The following is a 6078-nucleotide window of genomic DNA, read 5'->3' as shown; positions in this document are numbered from 1 at the left end:
ACTAACAACTTAAAACGGTGGCTTCCAGACTTCACACTGGAATAACAAAGATTTTTTTTAAAAACATCCAAGAACTATGACTCTTACTCTGACATTCTAACTTATTTGGTACCTGATACAGTTTAAATCTTGAGGTCTTTAAAAGTTTCCACATGATTCTAAAGTCAGCAGAATTTGTGAATCTCTGATCTAATATATAAATTAAGCTTTAAGTAGTTCCAAATTATTTACTTGAGAGTGAAGATAGCTTGTTACTTTAATTTTGAAACTCGGCACAGTATCAAAAACCAGACCTTAACTATGATGTTTATTTCAGATAAAGTCAATATTTATTTACTATTAATATCATTTTAATTTTGATTTTACTCCAAAACAAACACTTGTACCTCCTCCCCTCAGTACACCCTTCCCCCTCTCTCCCCTCTGGTGACTTCAATTCAGTAGTCAGGTTTCTGTGATTTGTTTTGGTTTTGATTTTCTGTCCCTTTGTTTTTCTCTGTATTCCCCATAAGCGTGAAATCATCCAGCATTTGCCTTTCTCATTCTGACTTATTTTGCTTATTGCTACATTTTTTAATTGAAGAAACTATTTCTTATGTATGCCACTCCCAGATTCTAAAGTTTATGGTCATTATAATACATTTGTTCAAAGTGAGTGTGCACTTAGCATAGTAAAACTACTCCTATTTTTATTAAATCTTCTACCTCTTCAGAACATATTTTGAAATAGGTACTGGCCCAACCTGATAACTTCCTTCCCTTCATTTTGCATAATGCAGCAGCTTTGGTATCAGAGTGCCACCACAATCTCTAGTACTCTAACTAGCTTTGCTGAGTGTGCAGTGGCAGCAATGATAATACCCATTGTAAAAAAGGAAATGCAGAAATAGTGACTGTCAAATCCTAACGTGTTCCTTATATCCAGATTTTTTTTTATTTTCCAAGCAGCATAATCTATATTCCTGTTAATAATTTAGTACTAATCAGTTCCTTATCTTCTGAAAAGGAGAGTCTGTTTTGAATCACAAGGCTACTGACCTTGACAGTAGGTTTAATATATGCAGATTTCTTATATCACCTCTGAGCTTTTACTCAGAGTAATTTTGTTTTACTGAGGTCTCATCTGTGCATTCTTCCTTTTTTTCTGTCCTAAAAGTAACTGATTTAAGTATGATATAGTTTCTTCTCTTGTTCAGTTTTGAATTTTACATTTATATGTATAATTAGTTTTAAATAATAATTTCAATTTTAATGAGCAAGTAGAAAAAAGATGAATAGTTGAGGTGAATCATAAATATAAAGAGCAGTAAACATAGTTCTAATCTAATTCAGCTAGTTTACAAGGTGTCATGTGTCTATGTCCAATTTATTTAGATTTTACTCTAAAATGACATTTTTAAAGTAGTAATGTGAGTTGTTTGCATTGATTAAATAATAACTCTAAAATAAGAATTTAAAATTGGTTCCCTTAGCTATGGCTATAAATTAAAAAAATGAAATGAATTGAGCAAATGAGCTATAGAATAATTATAGTTATTTAAAAGGAATTATAAGAATATGTAAACAAAATCAGTGAAACTTAAGTTTAAATTTAAGAAAATTTCAGCAATTTCAGGAGAGGAGTATGTTTCAAAAATTAATAATGTCATTATAAATTTTGGTAATTACTTTGATTTAAATGTCCTGATGGTTCTACTTGTCAGTACATGTCATCAGATAGATCAAGGAACAAGTAAAGCAAAAACTAAATGTGAAAATGTGTTCTTATTTGTCTAAAATTGATAGACAATTGGACTTTAAGAAACAACATCAGCAGCTCTTTGAGAATCCCATCATTCTTTCAGAGAATCATCCTATTGTTATAACTGATTTCAAACTTCTTCATTTTCATATGAGACCTAGCAACTTCCTTTGAAGATTAGAATGCCTTTTTTGTGTGAATTTTTAATGTTTGCTTTCCCTCACCAAAACTAGAAAAGGAGTAGAGATGACTTCTATTTCAAAAGAGGGAAAATGGTTAGGTTAAAAGAGTAGTAGCAAGAAAGCAATGCCTTTAAGTGAGGTTTTTTTCTTTTTGTTTTTTTTTTTTAATGAAAGGTGGCTTTGCTTTGAATTAAACCATATTAGTCTTAATGGTTAACCTAATGGTTTCTGGTTTACATTGAAAAATACAGTGAGTTGGTTTGGATTGTTTTCTTTTTCATTTAACGTTTAGTTGTGTAATTTTTATACTGGAAAAAGTGGAATTGGAAATAAGACTGTGCTTTTGGAATAGCATATTTTTCACAGAAAAAATTAACTATAACTTTAAATACAAATATTTCTATATTACTAGTATTCCAAATTATTTTTATGAAAATAACCTTGCTTTTTATTAGCCTGTTTTCTATTTTAAATCACGCTATGAAGGCATGATTAAATCAAATATAAAGTATAGAGCAATTTGACAAACTTAATAGTCTTACAGATAAGATAGAAATGTTTCTGCTATTATCTTGAATAGTCAATGTTGAATTGAGTTGTCTTCTTTTAACATGTTGTTCTCACCTCTTATTATGTTTCACTAAAAAACTTAAATATGTTACTTCATATTCCAGTTTAGATAAATAGTTCTCTGAGAGAAACATTTTTTCAAGAATATTAATTGTGCTATTCAAAACTAATCTTTTGTGTACAAATATTGTTGTCTTTCTTTATGAGGTATTTGACTTGACTAGGACTAAGAGGTTATATCTTAGGCTAAAAACTGTGTGATCATACTAGAAAAAAGTAAGAATTTGTTAGCTTAGAGATCATTTACTACAAAGTGATTTCTGTAAGAGGGATTTTAAGTAAATCATAATTACTTGTTATATTTTTGGATGTAGACCAAGTGTATGTATTTCTACTTTAGAAATGTATGCAGCTAATTACAAATTACTGTCTTAAGAATTAACATGTATATCTGATGTTTTTCCCAGTTATACCTTTAAAAATAAAAGTACTCATAGATTTATGCTGAATGTAGGGTTTAGTAGCATAAGTCCCATTATTTAAGGATGTGTTCCTATTATTTAGGCATACATTAATATAGCTTTTCTTATAACTATCAATACTTACAGTTTTAATCTAATGTAGCATTAGTGAACTTGCTCATAAAAAGTACTTGTTGAAGCAATAATGAAAATCTCCTTGGGTGGGATCCCAAGGATCTCATAAGAAGCCAATATGACAACTACTATCTTAACAATTTTAAGTTATGGGCCTCCCTGGTGGCACAGGGGTTAAGAAGCAGTCTATGGAGCTATCCGTAGCCACTGCAGGACAAGTTCTATCCCCAGCCAGGGAGCTGCCCACATATTGCAGCAGACCTCTCCTGACTCACATGCTGCTCCCCTCAGCAGTGTATTTCAGTCAATTTGCCTGTTCTGTTCCCCACACTGTCTCTGCCGAATCCTCTCACCCCCGCACAACTCTGGCCTATACCCCAGTTCTTGTATGTATGAATGAGTGAATCTTAAACAAAACAAAACAAAACAAAACAAAACAAAACAAAAAACTATTTTAAGTTATGTTTACTGGCACAGTGTTGTATGGTAGATCTCTATATAACTTATACATCCTGCTTAATTTTCTGTCCTTTCCTGATATAACTAAATTCTAATATGATAATATATAAACTATCACCATAACTTTTTTTAAAGATTTATTTATTTATGCCTACAAGAACTGGGGTACAGGCCAGAGGTGCAGGGAGTGAGAGGATTCACCAGAGACAGAGTGGGGAACAGAACAAGCAGACTGAGTGAAATACACTGCTGAGGGGAGCAGCAGGCGAGACAGAAGAGGTCTGCTGCATCATGTGGGTAGCTCCCTGGTGGGGATCGAACTGGTGCTTCAGTGGCTGCAGATAGCTTCATAGGTTGTGTCTCAACCCCTTGTGCCACCAGGGAGGCCCTCACCATAACTTTTATGTATCTAAGATTTAGCGATCTGCAGGATAGTTAAATTATGTATTTTTTATCATGTTCAATTATGCTGTGGATTTTTCAAAAAATACAATGTACTAAATTATGAAAATTCCACATCACTAATGAATGGGAAACACAAAACAGCTGGTGAGCAAAAATATTAAAGTGTGTGATACTTTAATCATGATATCTAGCAGACATTTCAAAAGTAATCATGACTAAAATAGTTTCTCTGCAGATTTTTCATTTTACTCCTCTTTCTTTACCTTTTTAATCCTCCTCATATCATCTCATATTCCATTTAAAACAAATAAACCAATAAACATATTCTAGATTTAGTTTAATTGACTTTTGAAGTAAAGAAGAGAGATTGGTTATAAGGGGAAATATAATTTATCAGCAAAGTTATCTTAACTTAAGGTCTATACAAGAGAAACTCTAGTTGCCACATAACCAACTCCATGGATTAGCCCATTTTTTCAACTTCTTTTATGGAGCATATTAATTAATTTTCAGGTAAGATAACTTCTCTCAGTAGCGGGCGCTTTTTTGTTGTTGTTGTTGTTTAAATGCTTAAATGACATTGATTCTTTTACTTTGCATTGATCATTTTTCCATGATGTAGGTCAGCTCTTCTTCATGAATTGATTGTATTTTCATAAGAACACAATATGAGAACTACTATCTTAACAATTTTAAGTTATGTTGACTAGCACAGTGTTGTATGGTAGATCTCTGTAACTTATACATCTTGCTTAATTTTCTGTCTTTTGAATAATTGCCCATTTTCTCTACTTCCTGGGCCCTCACAAATACCATTCCTCTCTTTGAATGTATGAGTTTTACTACTTCAGATTCTTCATATTTGTAGAACCATTTGTCTTTTCATGATTGGCTTGTTTTACTTAGTACAGTGTTTTCAAGGTTCATCCATGTTGTAGTATGTATCAGTCATTCATTCACTTTTCAGACTGAATAGATTCCTTTGTAAATCACGTTTTTTTTAACATTCCTCTATTGATAGGCATTAATGTTATTTCCATTTTGGCTATTGTGACTAGGCTGCAATGCCCCAAACCATTTCACCAACTTTATATACTTACAAAAAGTCACTTGTATTGTTACCTAGAATGTTAATGCTGTTTGTTTTATTGTTTCATTTCATAATTTAAGGTATCATAGTATAATGCACCATGACTGTTACAGATATTTTTTACCTATAAAAACCAAAGGAAGTCGGGCCTCCCTGGTGGTGCAGCGGTTGAGCACTGGGCTGTGAAGCTGCCCACAGCCTCTGCAGTGCCGGTTCAATCCCCGGCCGCGATAATCCCACATGGAGCAATAGACCTCTTCTGCCAAGCCTGCTGCTCCCCTCAACAGAGTGTTTTTCATCAGTCTGCCTGTTCTGTTCCCTGCTCTGGCTCTGGTGAATTCTCTCACCCTCCCGTGCTTTTGACTGTACCCAGTGCTTGTATAAATAAATAAATAAATCTTAAAAAAAAATACTAGAATTCAAAGTCAGTATATGGGATTTATATAAACAAAAATGATACAGATTCCCAAATAGCGAATTCTTTATCAAACTAAAGGTTTTAGTCATGCAGCAAATCATTGGTAATTTTACATTTTTAAGCAAATAAGCTATTAAAGATGGATATATCACTTTTCTGGTTCTCTGTTTTAGCTATTTTTTTCCTTAAGCAGCTCAGAAAATTACCCATCTAAGAATTTAAGAAAAGATGACATCCACTGTATTTTGAAAGTGTTTTGAGAATATAAAGAGAATATTCCTTTTGCTAGCCCAAAACTAACTGTAGTCTTTGGGTGTTTCTGTGTCTAAATATTATTAGGAAGACAAACTCCCTACTTGAGGAGATATGCCTGTTATTTGGATCTACTATATCTCCTGGAAATTCTCAAGTTTTTACTCTATAAAATGAAGAAAACAATTTACAATAACCTGGATGGGAAACGGCTCACTTTAAAAAGCCTGCTCTGATTAATTGCTTGTGGCTACTTCATGATCTATGCTGAGATGAATTTATAACCTCATTAGGGGGATACCATGGTCTAGTGATGCCAACCACAAGCACAGGATGAAGCAGAATGAGAAAACTGTGACAGCCTT

This window comes from Talpa europaea (assembly GCF_964194135.1).
Source record: "Talpa europaea genome assembly, chromosome: 3".
NCBI classification, from domain to species: domain Eukaryota; kingdom Metazoa; phylum Chordata; class Mammalia; order Eulipotyphla; family Talpidae; genus Talpa; species Talpa europaea.
This window is presented reverse-complemented; position numbering follows the sequence as displayed.